Here is a 22,432-nt window from a genome sequence, read left to right as displayed (position 1 = left end):
CGCTTCCCTTTGCAGCCTGGCTTCAAACTTTGAAGTGTTTGAACAGACACTCAAAATCATTAACTTATCTGACATTTCCACAGCGATGGATGCTTCTCAAGTCTGAAAGAAGTAATTTGAAAAGCTTAGAGGGCTTTTGCCTCAGAAAAAAGATATGGATAAAGCAATTGAAGCCGAGGAGTCCCCACTATATTGATTTATGCCATCGATTTATGTTCCCATTTCTGGAAAACTTTCATGGTTTGGATACGGACTTGGTTCGGTACTTGCTACATGGGAGAAATGAGTGTCGCTCAATAAATGTTGCAAAATATTTATTTGCATTGCTGTCAAGGCATAAATTCCTCTGTATTTCTATTCCCTCACACACTGATCCTGAGCAATGACTGGTTGCAACCTTGGATGTTTTAATTTTGTTTACTTGATGGACTGTTTATGCCAATAAAGGTGAAATGAAATGAAGATAAAATTTAAATGCTTTTCTGTGTTGAAAACAGACAAAAAACACCTAAAAAGGTGTCTTGGAAGAAGATCTGTGTAAAAGTCATTACCTTTGCCCCATATTTTGCTAACTACTCTTTTCAGTTAACTGCTCTTTTAGGTAGTGATTTTTAACCAGTATGCCATGGCACATTGGTGTGCCGTGAATGATCCATAGGTTCGAGTGAAATTGGGAGTTTGGGAGAGGGTCATGTATTAGTAGGGCCATTGGGGGATGTGAGCCCTTACAGACAGTGTGGTGTACCTTGCCAGTTGTCAAAAAACAATGATGTGCCTTGACAGTTTTAGCACCTTGTCAGTGCTCTGGGAGATGGAAAAATGTTTCATATCACTGCTGTAAGGCACGTGGCTAGTAACAAGATAAATTATAGGACTGTATGAGGAATGCACGTGGGTTGCTGTTCAAGCAAGAGGAGCACTGGTCAGTGCCAGAGCATGGTGAAAGATGGCTGGAGATGAGTAAGGAAGTTGGGAGCTGGGTCAGCGTAACTGGTAAACTTAGATGTACTCACAGACTCTGATTGCTAACAGCAGCTCATATAAATGAGCAGCAAAAGGTCCCATGAACCTGAGGCACCTCCACCAGATGCATCCTGTTGACAGCCTTATCAGAGCCCAAAGCTATGCGGGGGCTGGGGAGGCGGCAATGGTCCTGGAATCTAGTGCAAGCTGACAAAGAGGAACTCGGGGGGGGGTATACAGAGGGCATTGTCATTTAAGGAACAAGTCAACCTGGGATTTATAAGTCCAGAACCCATCCTGGACCAGGTGACAGGTGACATGGAAGGAGGGGCCCACCTGAGAGAGGGTCGGTTCCAGGAAGGACTGTCTAGACCAGTGTTTCTCAAGGTTTGTTCTCTGCCATACCACTTCACATGGTCCACCTATTCAAAGTACCACTGGAAGTAACTGATGATGATCGTTGCCAGTTACTTCTAGGTTGGGAGGCCGGATGTAACAAGACAAACACCAACAGGAAAGCATGCTTTGGAGCTCTGCCCTCTATACCAAGCCTCCTAGTGCTGTTTGTCGTGTTGCGTTCCTGGTCTCGCTACTGGATACCAGGTGTCCAGAGGTCCTGCAAGTACCACCAGAGTACCACTCAAGTACCACTGGTTGGGAAACAGTGCTCTAGATCAGGGGTGTCCAAAGTTTTTGGCAGGAGGGCCACATCATCTCTCTGACATTGTGTCGGGGGCCGGGGGGAAAAAAGAATTAATTTACATTTAAAATTTGAATAAATTTACATAAGTTTACATAAATGAATACATTAAAGATGAACTTATATGAATGAATGCAGGTCTTGCAGTAGCTCTTATTGCATCTTCATATAAGATGCATATTGCATCTTCATATAAGATGAACTTATATGAATGAATGCAGGTCTTGCAATAGCCTATAAAAGGCCTTGCACAAAGCAAGGCTGGCCTTTCCTTTGCTGCTGCTGCAGCATCACAGACGTGAAACAACAAGCAGTGGAGGGAGCCCTCATCCCACAGCTCACGCGAGAGGTCAAACAGTCGTCTTCACTCTGGGAGCAGTTGCGTCGGGCCAGTGTGGACTCCAACAAATCTCCAGAGGGCCAGAGGCTCATTGGAGACTGGGGCTCCCTGAGGGCCACATTGAGAGGCCTTGAGTGCCGCAAGTGGCCCCAGGGCCAGGGTTTGGGCACCCCTGCTCTAAATGGAATAAAAGAAGAATCCCAAAGAATTAACTGAGACCTACTCAATTACACTCTCCTAATCTTGGCTGTGTCAGCACTGCAGCATACCTGACCAGTGGGTAAGGAAGGTGTGTGATGGGTGCAAGAGTGTGGTAAAGTAGGAAACTTAGGTGCTCTTTTTTGCTTGCTGTAAAATAATAAAATGTCTTTCTAGACGATGATATCACTGACTGGAAGTTTACTTCTTCAAACAGTGGGGAAAAAATTCTGTGAAAGCAGGACCAGAGGGAACCAATCATCCCTCCAACCGTATTCCTGAGGCACTCCACCCCTTTGGGCTTGTCTTTTGACATCTAACACACATCCTTGTAAAAATGAAAAATTAAACAGCAGGGAGAAGGATTCTAGACCAGCCCACTCTCCTGTTTCCTTTCTCTACTTGTAAAGAGTTTAGGGCACTTGAGGCATTTCAAATACTGTGAGCCATATTGCAGTCTTAAATGTTATAATCCATTCTATCCCCTTAGAAGTTCTCCACCTCATCCTGCTGTGTGCATTGACCTGGTCTTATAAGCATTAAAACAAGTGTTTATTAAGAATATATATGAAAAATAAAATTTTCAGTGTTACAGAGGTTGTATGATGATTGCTCTGTTCTAGTCTGAAGCTCCACACTTGGATGACCTGTCAGGTTAAATGCATATTGGTTGGGAAGTTGACATCCAGAATCTCTGTTGAAAAAGGTGTGAAGCAGGGTTGCTTTTTGGCACCTTTCCTCTTTTCTCTTTTTCTAAGTGATATACGCTTGTTAGATTTTTCCTTTTAATTTCTCTATTTTTTAACGATGTTGCATTGTCATGTATATAAAACCATCCAGCCACTCCTAATGTAAAATCTGGGCGTCTACAGTGTGTAGCATGCAATACAACCAAGACGTGCATGTTGTTGACTTTCAAAGTTTGCATCGTCTTTGCCTTTGAGTGTTTTTCTCACTATTGTTCTTTCTTTTCAGTATAATCAGTTATCTTGTATCAGAAAGGCTGTCCATCAGTGACACTGAGGGGTTTTTACTTGTCTTTCCTTACAACAAATTGACTCTTTTCAGAATCAGTACTGTATAATATCTACCGGAATTCAGTATGGTAGGAACGAAGCACCTAAGGCCGCAATCCTAACCACACTTTCCTGAGAGTAAGCCCCATTGAACAAATAGGACTGACTTCTGAGTAGACCTGGTTAGGATTGTACCCTGAGTTTCCTAATTTACAAACCGACAGGACAAGTGGAACTATACAGCTTCAGTGTGGTGGGCATTGCAACTGAACTAAAGTTGTAAAGTTCCACTTGTGCTAAAAAAAATGGTTGGCAACCTTCAGTCTCGAAAGACTTTGGTATAAGCCTACAGCACCCGGTATTCCCAGGCGGTCTCCCATCCAAGTACTAACCAGGCCTGACCCTGCTTAGCTTCCAAGATAAGACAAGATCAGGCATGTGCAGGGTAACAGTTGCTGCTATCAGTTTGTAAAAAAGCCATGGAACAATTTTTCCTTGGGAAAAAAGAATTCTCACCTACATCATAAAAACATCCCTAAGCAAGGTACAGGGGTGTGTGTGTGTGTGTGTGTGTGTGTGTGTGTGTGAGAGAGAGAGAGAGAGAGAGAGAGAGAGATCAAACAGACTATGTGAAAATGGTAGCGTGAGAGACTAGGCAAAGACCAGGCACCAGGAGACCCGCTTGACCAGCACACAGCAATAAATATGTGAGTGATAAACATGCAAGCACCTCCCCTAGGTTGTTTTGCAGCAAAATAAAATACCGACATGTTTGTCCTGTTGGCAGCAACTGTTACCCTGCACACGCCCGATCTCATCTGATCTCGGAAGCTAAGCAGGGTCAGGCCTGGTTAGTACTTGGATGGGAGACTGTCTGGGACTACTGGGTGCTGTAGGCTTATACCATAGTCTTTTGAGACTGAAGGTTGCCAACCATTGTCCTGTTGGAACAGGAAGTTGATGCTGTTACCAGTTACAATGATACTATTTTTGTTGGTTTTTTGTTGGTTTGTTGGCATCCTTCAGTCTCGGAAGACTATGGTGTCACGCTCTGAATGGTGGTTCTGGGACAGAGTGTCCTCTCCAGTGCGCGAAGCCTGGGTAAAGTGGGTATGGAGGATAGGCTGTTACCCATGCAGCAAATCCCCCCTCTCCACGTCGCTGGAATGGTCCAATGGAAAGGCAGAAGCCAATACGGTTGGTTCCAGCTGCGTCGCAGGAGTTGCCAGAACGTGACTGTGTTCAGCCATGAACTGCCTCAGGGACTCCGGCTCCGGATTTTGCCTCGAGGTTGACTCCTGAAGCCTCTTCCATAACTGGATGTAGCCACAAGGCAGTGGCGGTTTGGGATCAGAGTTTTCCTTCTCACAGATGAGCTGCCTTCCCAGGCTAATGAGTCCCATCTGCCCGGTGGCTGTTTAGTCGCTTCTTACGACAAGTACAGCCAAACTGAGGGCCTATTCTTATCCCCAGCCCCTAGGGGAATAAGAATAGTTACGAATAGTTATAAGAATAGGGAATTGTTGGTTACACATTTTAATAAACTATTTCTTCCTTTCTGGGTGCTACACTTGTTGTCAGAAAGACTCGCACGTGCCACAGCTTCCTCTGCTGCCACCATTGTTTGCTTTTTCATGGGTAATTCTGGGCATGAGATAGGAAGATGGAGCAATTTGCAAGTTATCAGAAAGATCATGTTTCCAACACACTGATGCTAATAAAATAAATATCCTTTTAATAAAATCTTCTTTTATGTGTGATTATATCCTGTGCAATTTACTTCAACAAGTGAAAATACGCTCGCGTAAAATGACAGCTGCCTTTTGTCAAGCTGTAGAATACTGGGGCAAACTGCAGAGTTGATATAACTCGCTAAGAGATAATTAAGGCATTGGATTCCATATTCTGAGAGCTGCAGCAACTGCTGTCTTGTTCTTTTGTGAGTTTTAAGCACTCCGAGTGAAAGAAAGGAACTTGTCTCAATTATACCTAAGATTTACCATCACACTTATGCTGGTTTAGAGGTTTCCTAGGGATTTGCAAAACTTTGATATGTATCAAAATATGGGTCGTGCCTGAGACGCAAGCAAATGATTCATAAAAAACAAACACACAAAGCCAAGTGCTTAAATGGGAGAGTTAACACTAGTAAAGCAAGCCTATATTGTTTAAAATCCAATTACTTCAGTTCAACTGGTTTGTGCTTTGGGCATCGCACCTCACAGCTATGCGATTTGAGCTTCGATCAGTGGTGATAATTAGATGCCGAGTTTTCCATTATATATTCCTAGAAATATAGTGAGTGGTGAGAGTGTTCTGCATTGCTGACACAACAGGTGAAGGACTGAAAGAATGTCCCAGCACAGTTGCAAAGATGCAGCTTTATCCATGCTGTGTCACAGCCCAATCCCCAGTGCCACAGCTCAATATATGATTGTATAAAGGTGTTGGGGGTGTGTGGAAATGTAATATTAAATCATTTTCTGTGTATATGGGATTTATGAGCTTCGTAAGGTCTTCCTTAAGCAAAGTCTGTTAGAGTACTATATACTGTGACTCAGAACAGTTCTCCAAGATCTGAGGTACAGATATTTTCTAGCCCTGCCATGTGAGGTCATTTTACCTAGAGATGCATGGGATTGAGTCTGTCGCTTCATTCATGCAAACAAGGCTGTTTTCCCCATTCTTATGGGAACAGTAATGCCTACACGTGTTTGTACTGTATATGGTAAAGGAGCACTACTGATTATTGTCTTTCACGCTGTACAGCTCCAGAGACGTAAACCAGAGGAATTATAATTCTACACAGCATGTGGGTTATAATGTTTCATTTCTGGTATACCTCTGGATATTACTATTGTGTCTGATAGCTAGAGGCAGTCTAAAACAGTTTTATTTTTTAATGGATGAAAGTGTTATCCGCCCCCCCCCCAAAAAAAAAACCCAAAAAAGGCTGAAAGTGGTGAACTACATAGGCAACTACTTGAATCAAACTTACAGGAGCCAATTAAGATTTGCGTGCTACTTCTGTTAACAGCTATAATGAACCCAATGCTGCCAAACCCAAACAAAATCAAAACATTGCCAAATTAAAACATTGAGACGATAGCAACTTGAACCAACAGAATTGAACATAGCATTGAATTGCTATGGAGACTAACGGGTTTTAAAATGCAAGGGAAAAATAACCAAACCAAAGAACTATTAAACATTTGCTTACTTGTGAGTAAGCTCAGTTTCGTCTTCCACTGGGTGCAATGCATTTATTTATCAGCTTGGAGGAAGGAACTTCCTTCTCAAGTGTTTTTGGGGCCCGTGTTCATCAGATCAGGACAATTCTAGTGGTTTTGCATTCCTCTTGGTCTGCCCTTTCCAGTGGACCAAGGCACTCACGACTGTGGCTCAGTTTCACTTTCCATAGAGCTCCATGCATTTTCTTTGTATGATTCTGAGCCTGCTCAGCCATTTAAAGCAGCAGAACTCGAAGGGAGTTTGGGGCTTAGAAACTCAGTCAGAAGCACTCTGGATGATCCACAGTCACTTTAATAGGTACATGATGGTGTTGTTTTGTTAATTGAGTGGGATTTCGCATTTTGTCATTTTAGAAGCCCCGTTTCGTGTTTTGGTGGTGTTATTCAGCAAATACCACTTTAGGCTGTCCATATTGATAGCACACACAAAAAAAATCCATGGTACACCACTGGACATAAATCAGATGCATTTATGTCTGCATAAATCTGAAATCTCAGATAGTCCTGTGCATGTCTAAATGGAAGTTATGTCCTACTGAATTCAATGGGATTTATTTCTAGGCAAGTGTATTTAGGATTGCAGCCTCACACCCCCTTCCTAACCAACTTTCCAGTGCAGCTGCTGCTGCAATGCAGCCCCGAAGTAAGGAAACAAATGCTCCCTTACCTTGAGGAGGTCTCCATGACTGTGTCCCCATTACAGAATGCAGCCTGTGCTCTGCTGGCATGGCTGCATCAGCACTGGAGAATTGGTTAGGACTGAGCTGTCAGTCTCTTACCAGGAGACTATATTAATTATGCAAGCATTTTTAGTTATGTGTATGTTTATTAACGTAACAGCAATTGCAACTACTGTAATTACAAACTGGGTTATGACAAGCATCTGAGACGCTCATGGGAGAGGGAGTAGGTGTTCTGTAACGAGAATGCATTGACAACGTTAATCTAGTTTGTAATAGATTATTAAACAAAATTGCAAGAGTCAATTGTTTTTTAAGAAACTGCCTTGCTGTGTGACACTCTTGGGTATTGGATCCAAGGTTTCATCTAGCATAACATTCTTTCTGTCACAGCGTGAACCTGATGCCTGCCATCAGGAAATGATGGAGATAGGACCCTTGTTGTTTGACCCCAGTATGTGGTAATTTTAAAGTTATATTTTTTCTGTACATGGACATATAATTTCCAACAGCCATGGCTAATAACCACTGATAGACCTATCCTTCTTTCTGCCACGACCCATAGATTTGACATCTTCAATCAAAATCTCATAGGGCCACTATAACTTCCTTTCCCTTTGTGCATCTGGTGAGTTGTAAAAAAGAGGTTTAAAGTGTTCCAGCTGCAACCTTCAACTTTCCACTGTGTCAATAGAGTATTGTGGGAAAATCTGTTAACCTTTGCCACATTGAACTGATTACAGTTTTAGCCATAGTAAAATAACTTAATGATAACCTATAGTGAGCATAAGTTTTTGTGACAGTATTTTCTGTGAAATTGTGTTTGGTATTTTGGAATTTTTTTTTACTAGGCTAAACGTTAAGCTGAAATAAAATCCAACTAAGTCCTTCTGAAGAGATCAGTGATACATAATCAGTTCAAATAATCACCCAGAGAATCAGCCAAAGATCAGGATGGTTCCTGTTATTTCCATCTGTGAAACCTTTGCTTTACTTTACAACTTTCAGCACAATCCTATGCATGTCTATTCAGAAGTAATTTGCATTTAATTCAGTGATACTTACACCCAGGTAAATGTGAGCAGGTGGGACCTCGGCATCCACTGATTTGACTTACCACTGATACCGGGGTCCACCTTTAAATGCTTTGTAACAAGCAAAAAAGCCCTAAAATCCAATTTCCTGTCTTCACACTGTTAAACTGCACTAGTTGCAAGCTTTTCGGGGTTAAAGATAGCTTTAAAGACCGACTTCCAGGTTTCTTGCTCCTTCGTTGTTGCCCCATAATGCATTCTGGGGCAACAGCGGAAGAGCAAGAAACCTGGAAGTGGGTCTTCAGCCCATTTCTGACCAATGTTGCATATACTCAACAGGGATCAAATATGTACACCTGTGGGCTGGGCAGAAATGGGTTAAGGATATTTTTCCACTTATTTGTAGTATCCACTGATTTTTTTAGCCCTCTGGGGTTCTGGAACAGAACACATGGATAACAAGGAACAACCTGTATAGGATTGCAGCCTCAGCTGTAGATTTAATTTGAATTATTGGCCACCAAGGGCCCAATCCTACCCAAATTTCCAGCCCAGTGCAGCCGCAATGTAGCCCCAAGGCAAGGAAACAAATGTTCCCATACCTCACTGTGATTGCCTCCCTACCACAGGATGCAGTGCACACCCCATTTGCACAGCTGCACTGGCACTGGAAAATTGGATTGGATCGGGCCCTGAGTTGGCTCTGAGTGCAGATTATGTTACTGGAAAGTAACATCGTTTGCCAAATCTGTCATTTATTTTTGCATCCTTTTTCCTGTTACTCGTTTGCAGTTCTGATATTTAGCCACTAGCTCTGGTAATATGAGCTTAAATTGCCATAGAACTAATAGGAACCACAGTCTGGTTTTAAGAAATTCCATTGGCAGAATTGAATACCCAACATAAATAATATTAAAGTTGTTTTTTTTTCCTTTTTGAAAAGAAACTCTATTTTAATTTCACTTTATGGGGAATTTAAATGTACAGAGGTCTGGAAATCCACATTCATTATTCTCCAAGGAGGATCACAATTAGACCAGATGGGTTAAAGTTTAGTGTGTACATAAATGTTTTTATATGTCTGCAGCTGAACACTTTGTTGTCTTTAACAAGAGATGGGAACTAAGAGAACTGAAATATGTAAAATGTACTTCAGACCTCTTCAGAAGCATGTGTTTAAAAGAGAGGCAGTGGGCTGATTCAAACTTTACTAAGGGTGCAATCTCTACATTAGTGGTTCTCACACACTTAGCACTGCGACCCACTTTTTAGAATGAGAATCTGTCAGGACCCCCCGGAAGTGATGTCAAGACCGGAAGTGACATCATCAAGCAGGAAAACTTTTCACAATCCTAGGCTGCAATCCTACCTGCACTTATCCATGAGTTAGTCCTATTTACTGTCTTTGTTAAAAGAATATACATAGTAACCTGTTAAAAGTACAGATGTGTAACATTTCCCCAAATGCAGTCACATACCATGGTAGCATCAAGTCTAATAGATTAAAAATAAAATATTGAAATGAATGGGACCCACCTGAACTTGGCTAGCAACCTACCTCGTGGGTCCCAAACCACAGTTTGAGAAACACTGCTCTACATGTTTACTCAGAAATAAATAACATTTTATTCCATGATACTTACTTTCAGGTGTGTATAGGGTTGCAACCTAAAACGTTACTTCTGATTTACCTCTGTGCTGAGTGATATTCCAGGTATATTCATTTATACAGTTACTACTTCTGTCAGCTGTTCACCTGACCTCTGCAGCATTCTGTTTCAGTGACTTTAGTGTGAACTGCCACAGGGAAATAACATCCATAGCCATGCATAAGCTGGGTTATGAATCACTGTGGCCTAGTTCTCACAGCACAGGAGGTGGCAAATCAGTTTCTGGCTTGTACAGCTTTCTGACTGTCGGTGTCGGTGCAGAGACCATACAAAAATATCCCTAATTCATAATAAAATGTCATACCAAGAATAAGTTGGTGATGAAAATATACAGTGTGACATATTAAAATCATGTAATGTGGTAACATAACAGAATAGCAAAAGAAAAGCAATAGGTGAAGCTAGGATTTTCTCTGACATGTTACTTTCTTACATTGGGGGCGAGAACTGTCTTTGTATGGAGGTCTTATGAATTCAGTTTTGTGAGATTGCAGTCCAATCCTGACTAGTGCTGCAGCAGCACTCATCAGGAGCATGCTGGAGGTCTCCTTGGGGTAAGGAAATATTTTCCCCATTATGCCAAGTAATGCCTCAGCCTGCCCTATGGAGCTACTCGGATCTACACCTGCTAAATAGCAGGCATAAATCCAAGCAGCCCTGTGTAAAGCTGGCAAACCTAGGACAGGGGTTAGGATATGGTGGACATCTGCTCCACCAATCCCACCCCCTCCTGGGCCTGTTCTGCCCCATTCCACCCTCCCTCCCCTCCTCGAAAACGCCCCCTCCCTGCTTCCATTCAATCCTCTCACCACCCATCGCGACACTTGCTTGGTTTTTTGTGAGTTACAGATTTGTTGGGTGGCCTGTACTGTTTTATATCTAAATAAATAAATAAAATTAATGGGAGTGACACCAACCTTAGTGATGCTCCTGCATTTAAGCTGCGCACACGATATTGTAATTTATTCTGTACGGTCTGATATGGGAAGAGATCCATCGTGGGAGTAGCTTCCATAGTGTTACCTTGCCGTAGTGTTGCCTAAACGTTCTACCTGAAATATCTGCTTGACTCCTTCCTTGGTGGTGTTCAAACACCAGGCTAAAACTGTTTTCTTTTGACAAGTTTTGTGCTTGGTTGCTCATTGGATTGTAATTTCCCAAACAGTTTCTTTTGCTGTTGATTTTAGATTGCATTTTTTTCTTTGCTGCGGTTTTTAACTATTTTGATTTTAAGCCATTTCTTCCCTATGTTGCATATATGCAACAGGGATCAAATGTGTACACTTGTGGGCTGGGCAGAAAAGGGTTAAGCTATCTTGTATGCCTCTGTATGCAACAGAAAGGTGGAATATGCATGTGTTAATAACAATAAAGGATACCTATGGATTTTGGTAACAGTGCCAACTCATCTGGTCATAAGAGACAATGCATTCTGCTGTGTTCATGTTGCTGATAGGACAGCATTCATTACGTTAGTAGTGGGTATCTAGTGAGTATCTGTTCATTCTTTAGTGCTCTCTCTCATGATGTGTTCAGACCTTGATACGTTGTTTTTGTCCTTAGTTCCCTTTTGCTATCTCTGCACTGCTCCTCTCAAATGCTTATATAAGCAGCTCTCTTCCTTTCCAAAGATTAGCAGAAGAGAAGTGAGAGGCAGAAAAAAAATGAAAAGATTCTGATAATAGAGGAGAGACCATTAAGATACATCATGGGACTTGGCTCCAGCACAAATAAGAGATGTTGTTGAAAAGTTTGTGGCTTTTAAAAAAACGATGGCTGGAGTTTCACATGGCGAAACCAGGAAGCAGCTTGTTAATTAGGGCAAGGTGCCATAGTTCCAAGTCAAGCAAAATCCATCCTGTTTGTACATACCATGAGTGTTGTTATAAAGGGCATTTTTAGATTTGTGCAATAAAAACAGGAATCTGTAATGGCGGATCCATTTCCCTGTCCCTTTCAGTGCCAGCAACAAAACTAAGCTTGTTGCCAAATTTTACTACTCTTTGTTTTGGTGTCTTCCATTTTAACTGTTGTGTGAAAATGTCACCGTACACTTGGGAGTTCCACATTTATTTTCATGGTGGCATCTTTCTGTACTGAATGGTTAATAGGATTGATTAAGGTGCGTATCACCATGTGCTCATTCTTCTTTGGATCAAAAGATTATTTCTTTAATAACTCCTTTTGAGATTTGGTAATCACTCCTTTCTTTTGGACCTGATTTACAAGATCCTTCCCCTACTAAGGCAATATTATGAATTTTACTGCTTTGACTGCAGGGAAATTTGCTTGAATGGTGATGGAGCGCTTGAGCATGTCAGATGGGAACTTGATTTACAACTTTTTATTGTTGTTTCTTCAGTGACACCTATTTTTAAGCCTAAGGTTACTAAGAAATCATTTTCTTTGCTGCTGGTGTTTTTCCTCTTGTTACTGTGTCCAATAAGACCTTTGTCTTATGATTTATTATGAAAAGCCCTCAACTCCCACTCCCAGGATTAGACCGCAAGTGCTTGTAGCACTCATTAAATATTGTGTTTAGTATTTTCCCTCTTCTTTCCTTTAATAACCCTTGTATCCTGGGGAAGAGTGCAAGGCTTTCTTCCCAGCTGAGATAAAATAATAACTGCCTTGAAAGGCTCTGGAAGCCCCTGTGCTTTAAGATACCTTTTAATGATATCATTCATTAACTTGCTTCTGCTGCCTTTATCCTTCATCTGGTGCATTTTATCAAAGGTGTAGCCCTATATATCAGTACATACATGCCACTCTTCCAGTTTGTAGTGGGGGGAGGGCTTTAGCATATTTTAGAGGAGAGATCCACAGCCCAATCCTGAGCTCCTGGGGTGCTCGACTTCAGTGGCACTGAAAACGGCTGCCGTCACATCCTGCACACCTCGGGCAGCCACAGGCGGCACCTCGAGAGAAGGGGACTTTTTTCCCCTTACCCTGGGTAAGGGAAGTAGCCCTGCAATGGGGCTGTTCGATTCAGGTAAAAGTGTTCGTGTCGGGTGGCGAGCCCCGCACGAACACTGGGGATCTGATGGAGCGGAACTCCACTGGTCCCGCCTCCCTCCCTCCCTGCTCCCTCCCCCAGCACGTTTCCACCTGCCCTTCCCTCGCTTCCCCGACCCGCCCTCCGCCCACCCCTCCCCGGAATGCCTCTTCCCCGCCTCCCTCCATGCCTCAGCTTACTTTACCGTGGCTCAGCGGTCTGTGTGAGCACATTTGCAACTGTGCATGCCAGCGGTGAGCTGGTGCACTGAGCCCAGGATTGGGCTCTCATGCCTCCCTGCCTCATGGGATCATTTAAAAATATCTCTCTAAGCTGGGAGGCCTGATGTGTGTGCTTGGAGAACATGCAAATGTTTCCACATGCTGTCCAGTGCTGATATATCAAAGCACACTAACTGTTTGTGAGAATAGGTTGCTGGAAATAATCAGTCTTTATCTTCCACTCTTGACTTTCAGACATTGACTCTTGCCTTCAGATGTTGCAAAACTTTTTGATTCCCCTCCCCCCGCATTTGTTCACATGATAGTTATGTATAAGCAATTAGTCCCGGGTGTAGTGTGGGCATGAGATTCCTGTAGAGCGGATAGTGTGGATAGAAGAATGTTCTTTTCCCTTTCACACAGCACCAGAACCAGAGGACACCTACTAAAATTGAGTGTTGGAGAGTTAGGACAGACAAAAGAAAATATTTCTTTACCCAGCATGTAATTAGTCTGTGGAATGCTTTGCTGCAGGATGTGGTGATGGCATCCAGCCTAGATGTCTTTAAAAGGGGATTGGACAAATTTCTGGAGGAAAAGCCCATCACTGGTTTCGAGCCATGATGTGTATGTTCAACCTCCTAATGCTACGTTAGAATGCCAGATGCAAGGGAGGGCACCAGGGTGCAGGTCTCTTGTCTTGTGTGCTCTTTGAGGCATCTGGTGGGCCACTGTGAGTTACAGGAAGCTGGACTAGATGGGCCTTTGGCCTGATCCAGTGGGGCTCTTCTTATGTTCTGTAGAGCAGTAGATTTTCAACAGTGTTCATCTCGCAGCACGCTGACAAGGCATCAAAATTGTCAAGGCACACCATCAGTTTTTTTTACAATTGACAAGGCACACTGTGGGGAGGGTGGGTGGGGCTCACATCCCCAAATGGCCCTACTATTAATGACCCTGCCCCCAAACTTCTGTGGCACACCTTGGGATCATTTGTGGCACACCAATGAGCCGCATACACTGGTTGAAAATCTCTGCTGTAGAGTTTCTTAGAAATTTCTGACAAAATATGAAATCAAATCCATGTTCAGCAAAGCTAACTTTACTGTAAAGGCAGTGGAAGAGCATGTAGCCACATGCAGTGTGTATATGCAGCTGTTAACTAGCCTTCAGTAACTCACCTCTTGGTTTACCTGAATGGGTGATCTTCCTCATTTGTACGAGACCATTCATTCTGAGAGATGCTGGTACATTTAATACCATGTAGTGACTTTATGGCTGAGGTGATATTTGGAATAGAGACTTTTGACCTATGGGATGAGGATGGGGAGGTTAGAGAACAACAAGACAAAGGCAGGGTAGGAGAAGAAATTGGGAAAGGTAGGGAGATGGGATGTGATAGACGGTTTGGCACAATGAGAGGATGCGGGGACAAAGGAGCGAATAAGCAGCCCATCCTGGGGCATTCCGTGTATAAATGCTTTTATGTGAATGCCCGAAGTCTACGAGCAAAGGTGGGAGAACTGGAATGTCTGGTGACAAGGGAAAATATTGACATAGTGGGCATAACGGAAACCTGGTGGAATGCGGAGAATCAGTGGGATACCGCAATCCCGGGCTATAAACTCTACAGGAGGGACAGGCAGGGGCGTGTTGGAGGTGGGGTGGCCCTTTATGTTAAGGAAGGGATAGAATCCAGCAAAGTAGAGATTGAAGGTGGGTCCGACTCCACCGTAGAATCTCTGTGGGTTAAATTACCAGGCTTGTGCAGCGATGTAATACTGGGGGGGTGCTATCGTCCTCCAGACCAGAAATCTGATGGGGACCTTGAAATGAGGAAACAGATCAGGGAGGTGACAAGGAAGGACAGGGTTGTAATCATGGGGGACTTCAATCATCCTCATATTGACTGGGTCAATTTGTGTTCTGGTCACGATAAGGAAACCGGATTTCTTGACGTGCTAAATGACTGTGGCTTAGATCAGCTAGTCACGGAGCCCACCAGAGGACAGGTGACTCTGGATTTAATTTTGTGCGGTACGCAGGACCTGGTTAGAGATGTAAACGTTACTGAGCCATTGGGGAACAGTGATCATGCTGCGATCCGTTTCGACATGCACGTTGGGGGAAGAATACCAGGCAAATCTCTAACAAAAACCCTTGACTTCCGACGGGCGGACTTCCATCAAATGAGGAGGCTGGTTAGAAGGAGGTTGAAAGGGAGGGTAAAAAGAGTCCAGTCTCTCCAGAGTGCATGGAGGCTGCTTAAAACAACAGTAATAGAGGCCCAGCAGAGGTGTATACCGCAAAGAAAGAAGGGTTCCACTAAATCCAGGAGGGTGCCCGCATGGCTAACCAGCCAAGTTAGAGAGGCTGTGAAGGGCAAGGAAGCTTCCTTCCGTAAATGGAAGTCTTGCCCTAATGAAGAGAATAAAAAGGAACATAAACTGTGGCAAAAGAAATGTAAGAAGGTGATAGGGGAGGCCAAGCGAGACTATGAGGAACGCATGGCCGGCAACATTAAGGGGAATAATAAAAGCTTCTTCAAATATGTTAGAAGCAGGAAACCCGCCAGAGAAGCGGTTGGCCCTCTGGATGGTGAGGGAGGGAAAGGGGAGATAAAAGGAGACTTAGAGATGGCAGAGAAATTAAATGAGTTCTTTGCATCTGTCTTCACGGCAGAAGACCTTGGGTAGATACCGTTGCCCGAACGGCCCCTCCTGACCGAGGAGTTAAGTCAGATAGAGGTTAAAAGAGAAGATGTTTCAGACCTCATTGATAAATTAAAGATCAATAAGTCACCGGGCCCTGATGGCATACACCCAAGGGTTATTAAGGAATTGAAGAATGAAGTTGCAGATCTCTTGACTAAGGTATGCAACTTGTCCCTCAAAACGGCCACGGTACCAGAAGATTGGAGGATAGCAAATGTCACGCATATTTTTAAAAAGGGAAAGAGGGGGGACCCGGGAAACTATAGGCCGGTCAGCCTAACATCTATACCGGGTAAGATGGTGGAATGCCTCATCAAAGATAGGATCTCAAAACACATAGACGAACAGTCCTTGCTGAGGGAGAGTCAGCATGGCTTCTGTAAGGGTAAGTCTTGCCTCACAAACCTTATAGAATTCTTTGAAAAGGTCAACAGGCATGTGGATGCGGGAGAACCCGTGGACATTATATATCTGGACTTTCAGAAGGCGTTTGACACGGTCCCTCACCAAAGACTACTGAAAAAACTCCACAGTCAGGGAATTAGAGGACAGGTCCTCTCATGGATTGAGAACTGGTTGGAGGCCAGGAAGCAGAGAGTGGGTGTCAATGGGCAATTTTCACAATGGAGAGAGGTGAAAAGCGGTGTGCCCCAAGGATCTGTCCTGGGACCGGTGCTTTTCAACCTCTTCATAAATGACCTGGAGACAGGGTTGAGCAGTGAAGTGGCTAAGTTTGCAGACGACACCAAACTTTTCCGAGTGGTAAAGACCAGAAGTGATTGTGAGGAGCTCCAGAACGATCTCTCCAAACTGGCAGAATGGGCAGCAAAATGGCAGATGCGCTTCAATGTCAGTAAGTGTAAAGTCATGCACATTGGGGCAAAAAATCAAAACTTTAGATATAGGCTGATGGGTTCTGAGCTGTCTGTGACAGATCAGGAGAGAGATCTTGGGGTGGTGGTGGACAGGTCGATGAAAGTGTCGACCCAATGTGCGGCAGCAGTGAAGAAGGCCAATTCTATGCTTGGGATCATTAGGAAGGGTATTGAGAACAAAACGGTTAGTATTATAATGCCGTTGTACAAATCTATGGTAAGGCCACACCTGGAGTATTGTGTCCAGTTCTGGTCGCCGCATCTCAAAAAAGACATAGTGGAAATGGAAAAGGTGCAAAAGAGAGCGACTAAGATGATTACGGGGCTGGGGCACCTTCCTTATGAGGAAAGGCTACGGCGTTTGGGCCTCTTCAGCCTAGAAAAGAGACGCTTGAGGGGGGACATGATTGAGACATACAAAATTATGCAGGGGATGGACAGAGTGGATAGGGAGATGCTCTTTACACTCTCACATAATACCAGAACCAGGGGACATCCACTAAAATTGAGTGTTGGGCGGGTTAGGACAGACAAAAGAAAATATTTCTTTACTCAGCGCGTGGTCGGTCTGTGGAACTCCTTGCCACAGGATGTGGTGCTGGCGTCTAGCCTAGACGCCTTTAAAAGGGGATTGGATGAGTTTCTGGAGGAAAAATCCATTATGGGGTACAAGCCATGATGTGTATGCGCAACCTCCTGATTTTAGGAATGGGTTAAGTCAGAATGCCAGATGTAGGGGAGAGCACCAGGATGAGGTCTCTTGTTATCTGGTGTGCTCCCTGGGGCATTTGGTGGGCCGCTGTGAGATACAGGAAGCTGGACTAGATGGGCCTATGGCCTGATCCAGTGGGGCTGTTCTTATGTTCTTATGTTGAACTCATGCTCTTAGCATCTTCTTAGATTGGCATTAACTATGTGGTAGTGACTACGTTTAGGAGATGATTTTCTGGGAAGCGTCTTTCTTCTTCTTTGTAGGCTCTTGCTCTATGTGGATATCCCTTTCCTATAGCTGGGTGAAAAATCTTTATCTTCCAATTAGCCAGAATCTCCCCTGGCTTTCCATGAAAGCACTACTTGTCCCATCCATATATTTTTCAGCTCCAGTTATGGGGCTGCAGAGGAAGTCAGAAAGCTACAATTTCTTTCCAACTGTCATTCTCTCATTGTGTACCCCTCCTGAATGAGTCAATTGCAAGGCCTAATTTGAGTTATGATTCCGCCATGGGACCTTTTCTTAATGCAGGTACATCTTGAGATCTTGAGCATGTCTCTGTACAAAGTATCTTTACCTCACTTGTGAAGAATGGTATAAATTTGGAATTAGAAGACCCCCCAGATCTAGGGTGGGACAGACTTTCAGACGAGACTTGAGCTCATTTTAGAAATCTACTCATTGGTCATTAATTAAGCTCTTGCCTTTGTGTTTCTGTTCTTGGGGAAGAAGGGGAAGCTACTTTAAATGTGTTGCATGAATAAATTTCACGTCTTAGGTATGAAGAGCTATTGAATGTCATACTCCGAGTGGCAAACCGTCTTCTTGCCAACTTCTTATGAAGTTGACCTGATTAAGTAGCCACTCACTCTTCTGCCTAATCATTCCGCATGAGCAAAGCAGATTCTGTTTAGGTCAGTGAGAGTGCCCTGTTTTTCCAGTGGATTAGTGATAGAGTTGTAATAAAAAGCATAGATTTATTCTGCCTTTCTACAATTAATGTATTTATACAATACTACTCTGAAAAGAACTAAGGCGTTAATGAACTCCAGGGGTTTCATAACTTCTTCTCAACACAGAAAGGTGACACAGCAGATAGAGGTATAAGTGTTTAAAACTTTCTTAGACCTCTCCTGATTTATTTAAAGCTTGTATGTGGTTTACACAAACTTTATTTAACATTTCAAGTTGTGATACACACAAACAAAATCCAAATCCTGGAATCCTTCCTAGGATTAAGAAGCAATAACAAAATAGCTAGAAATCCTCTTTGTTTATAATGGGTTCCCAAATGCATGGATTTATGCAGTACACATGTGTACTTTCCTCAGCAGAAGGAGTCTCAAACAGATCTTGAAAACATTCCCTCTTATTCAAAGTCAGATTTGCATCCCCCCCCCCCATAGAATATAAATTATGTGGCTGCCACAGTTTAGTGGGAAAATAAATTTTAGGGAAGTGATTCATATGTTTAATGTGTTTTTGGATACTAATGGCCAGTCTACAAGTAAAGACAATTAATTTAAGCCTACATGCATCTGGGTGTCCAAACTTTTTGGCACGAGGGCCACATCGTGTATCTGACACAATGCTGAGGGCAGCGAAATAAATAAATGATAAATACATGGATGGTGTATGGAGGACCGATGTGCTAAGAGTTTGATTGTGGGTGGGGGTGAAAGGAGGAGGAGAGCAGAGGGGAAAATTGCACAGTTAAAGGATTTTGAAAAAGCATCAAGCAACCTATGGTGCAAATCTAACTTTTTTTTTTGTCTCAGTTTCTGCTTGATTTTAAGTTTAATGAACATTATATTTATATTCCAGGTCTCTCAGCATCGATATATATCTCATTCAGCCACTAAAGGTGCTGAATGTAATGGAATAATTTCTTTCCATTACATTGCATTACATTCCAGACCCAGATAAAATCCTCCCGAGGGCCAGATTTGGCACCCAAGCTGGGGTTTGGACACCCCTGACTTACTGGAACACCCCTTGAAGAAATCCTATTTAATTAAAAAGTTTTGTGCTTGTATGCACCATTCATCAGTACTGTCTTGCGATTGTGACATGCACGCGCAGATAGTGCCCAATCCGTCATTTTTTCCGCCATAGCTTGCAGTCATGCCAAAACAGCTGCATGCTATTTGGAGGGCTTGGGGGCATTCATGAGCCCTTAGATTGCCAATGGTCTCTGCAGACCTGAGCCAGCTTGTCTTCCAGCATTCAGTTATGATGTCATATGACATCGCGGGCTTCTGGTTCAGCCAAGCTCCAAGCTGCATGGAGCTCAACTTCGAGCTATGCAGCCGCATAGGTTACTGGGAGCACTGGTCAGGTTGTAACTTAAATTGTGAGACTAAAAATGGAATAGCACACTCAAATGTTATCCATAGCTATCTTCGTCTCCAGGTTCCTTTTCAGGTGTGTTCCTGGAATGCTTGAAATGGACAGAACTTTCAGTGGTAGTTTAATGCTAACCTAAAGCTATTCAAGGACCAATCCAACACCTGAGGTATTCAGCAGGTGCATCAGGATCCAGGCATGACTATACTGGTTTGAAACCAGTATAGTCTATAATGTTTGATCAGGAGCTGGGCCTCAGGGTGCTAGATGAGATAAATCCTCCTGGTACTTTGATTTTGGAGGACTTGCTTTGGCTTTGTACCACAATCTTCAGGACACCCCCTCAGTCCCCCACCCATTTGCCTGCTGTCCCCTTCTGTGACACTATCTTGGATCTTTGTCATGTCTTGCCTCATTTCCTGTTTCCCTTCTTCATCTTTCAGACTTGAGTGCACTGTTGTCACAACACTCTCTGACTCCCTTTTTCTTCCAGTTGGCCTGGGATAAAAATGGGGCTGGATGTCATGCTAGCGGCACACACTGATTGGCTAGAAACAGGCAGGGAAAGAAGAGGAACCCTGGTCAATCTCTGGGATTTTGAAGGTGGATCTATTGTGGTGGGTTGGGGTTTGCACTATTAAGGAGTATGTCCAATGGCAGATCAGTGGTAAGAGTGATGCATTGATGACCCAATCTTATCAAAAACTGGTCTGATGCAAGGAAGTGACAACAGGATACAGGCATCTTGTTATCTAAGTGCTTCATGAGGCATCTGGTGAGCCACTGTGAGATACAGGAAGCTGGACTATGGACCTCTGGGCTGATGCAACAGAGCTCTTCTTACTCTTTATGACAATGGAACGCAGTTCGACTATCATAAAATGGCTACTGACGGAACACTGAGTGCTGTTGCACAAAGTAGCAACCTTCCCAATCAGCAGAGCTAGCTACACCAATCTGAACAGGTAAGGCAGTGGTGGGGGCAGAACTGGGCAGGAAGGGGGAGTAATGAGGCAGGGAGGCTGCAGGAGGGGGTAGATCTAGCAGCGATGGTGTGTGCTCAATCCTATCCCCCTTTCCGACAACCTCCCCGCTCCCTTTCTCTTCTCGGACTTGCACCAGCAATTTTGTTGGCAACCCATTGTAGAGTGGGAGGCTTACAGAGGTGTAAGGGGATGTAAATTCCATTTCCCCATTGAAGCCTCTTGATCCACCTCACCCTGCTGGATACAGCATGCCCATTTTTGGCACGGCTGCATCGGCGAGAGGGTGGTGGTGATAGGATTGGGCTCTGAGAGACATTTCAAATGAGCCTTGCTGAAACACGGGACGTCCCTAAGGAAGACATAGAAGAAAGAGAGAGAAAAAGTATCTGATACAACTGGGGCAATCTTTAAAATGCTCTTTAATGTAAGTATGCAGTGCTAGAATTATAAACATCCTTGGTTTATTCATTATGATTATTAGAAAAGGGAACGGTCATGTCACCGTAATTTTTAGACTTGTTAACGCCAGACTGTTCTGAAGCTTGGAACTCAAAAGAAGCAGCAAACAAGCATTCCATGAAACAGAATACTGTATCCTGCTACGTTTTATTCAGATGTGTCAAAATGAGAACTTGTGCTACTTCCGTTCAAAACAAAACAGGGACCATCACTTCTCTTTGACATTGTGATTCATGTTTCCTTTCTTAATTAGGGAAACCAAAATGATGATTTACACTGAAATAGAATTAAAATAATTGTCTAGTTTTGAAATATGAACTCAAATGGAGGATCTTTTGGTTTTTACAGTTTTGAGATTTGGAAATTAGCATCTGAGAAATGTTTTCCATCCCTTTCTGGGCATAAACGCTGTGCCACAGATACTCTTTATAAATTCCTTAGTGTTTTTCCTATAAAAATAGATGCCCCAGTCCAATAATAGCAGCCTGCATATGGAAATTGGTTTCTGTAGGCAGATCAGCTGTAGCAGATGTGCTGCAGTTTGCTGTGTGATGTAAAGAAGTCTGCATGATTCAATAGTGAGGAAAGTGAGTATGTGTGGATGTTGTCATTCAGGTCCTTGTGCAGCACCCTGCTCAGAATAGTGACAACCAAAAGGGGGAACATTTCTGTTGTGAGGGTCTGTGCATATTCTTCTTATTCGTAAATAGAGGCGTTTGAAAACACTGCTATTTATTTTACTCAAAAGTAAGCCCACTGTGTTCCATAAGACTTAGGGTGTAATCCTATCTTACCCGAAACAAACAATTCTATTTTTAAAGTACCATCAGCAATGTATATGGTGTTTTATTTAAAAAAAGTAAGAGTCACTTTTTAAGTGGGTGTTCCTCTTTTATTTAGCAGGGGGAGAGTAACTGGCCCTCCTCACCCCAGCAGTGTCTTTTCTAGTGGCTGTCTGCTGGTGTTCTTTTGCATCTTTTTCGATTGTGAGTCCTTTTGGGACAGGGAGCCAATAGTTGTTTGTTTGATTTTCTCTGTAAACCGCTTTGTGAACTTTCTGTTGAAAAGCGGTATATAGATGATGATGATGATGATGATTAATAATTTATATGGCATCTTGGAAGGGAGGTAATCAGCTGATGGGGAAACAAATGGAAAAGGCTTTGCAAGTGTTCAGTTCCCAGCAGCCAATCAAGTTCCTGGTTGGCTGTTGGAGCTTGCTTTTGAAAATATGAACGCTGTTTTGCTGTAGGAACCGTGGAACATCTGTTA

At 43.2% G+C, this 22,432-nt stretch overlaps 1 protein-coding gene and 1 pseudogene across 2 annotated transcripts in view; both read left to right on the top strand.

The window, feature by feature from the left end:
• The window catches only part of TSPAN18 (tetraspanin 18), a 218,573-nt gene that overhangs the window by 102,903 nt on the left and 93,238 nt on the right, over positions 1-22,432 (top strand). The window lies entirely within an intron of this gene.
• On the top strand, positions 3,997-4,116 carry LOC136637319 (5S ribosomal RNA; annotated as a pseudogene).

The sequence above is a fragment of the Tiliqua scincoides genome, chromosome 1, assembly GCF_035046505.1.
Source record: "Tiliqua scincoides isolate rTilSci1 chromosome 1, rTilSci1.hap2, whole genome shotgun sequence".
NCBI classification, from domain to species: Eukaryota; Metazoa; Chordata; class Lepidosauria; order Squamata; family Scincidae; genus Tiliqua; species Tiliqua scincoides.
Note: the sequence above shows the minus strand (reverse complement) of the source record. Positions and strands in the feature narration are given on the sequence as shown.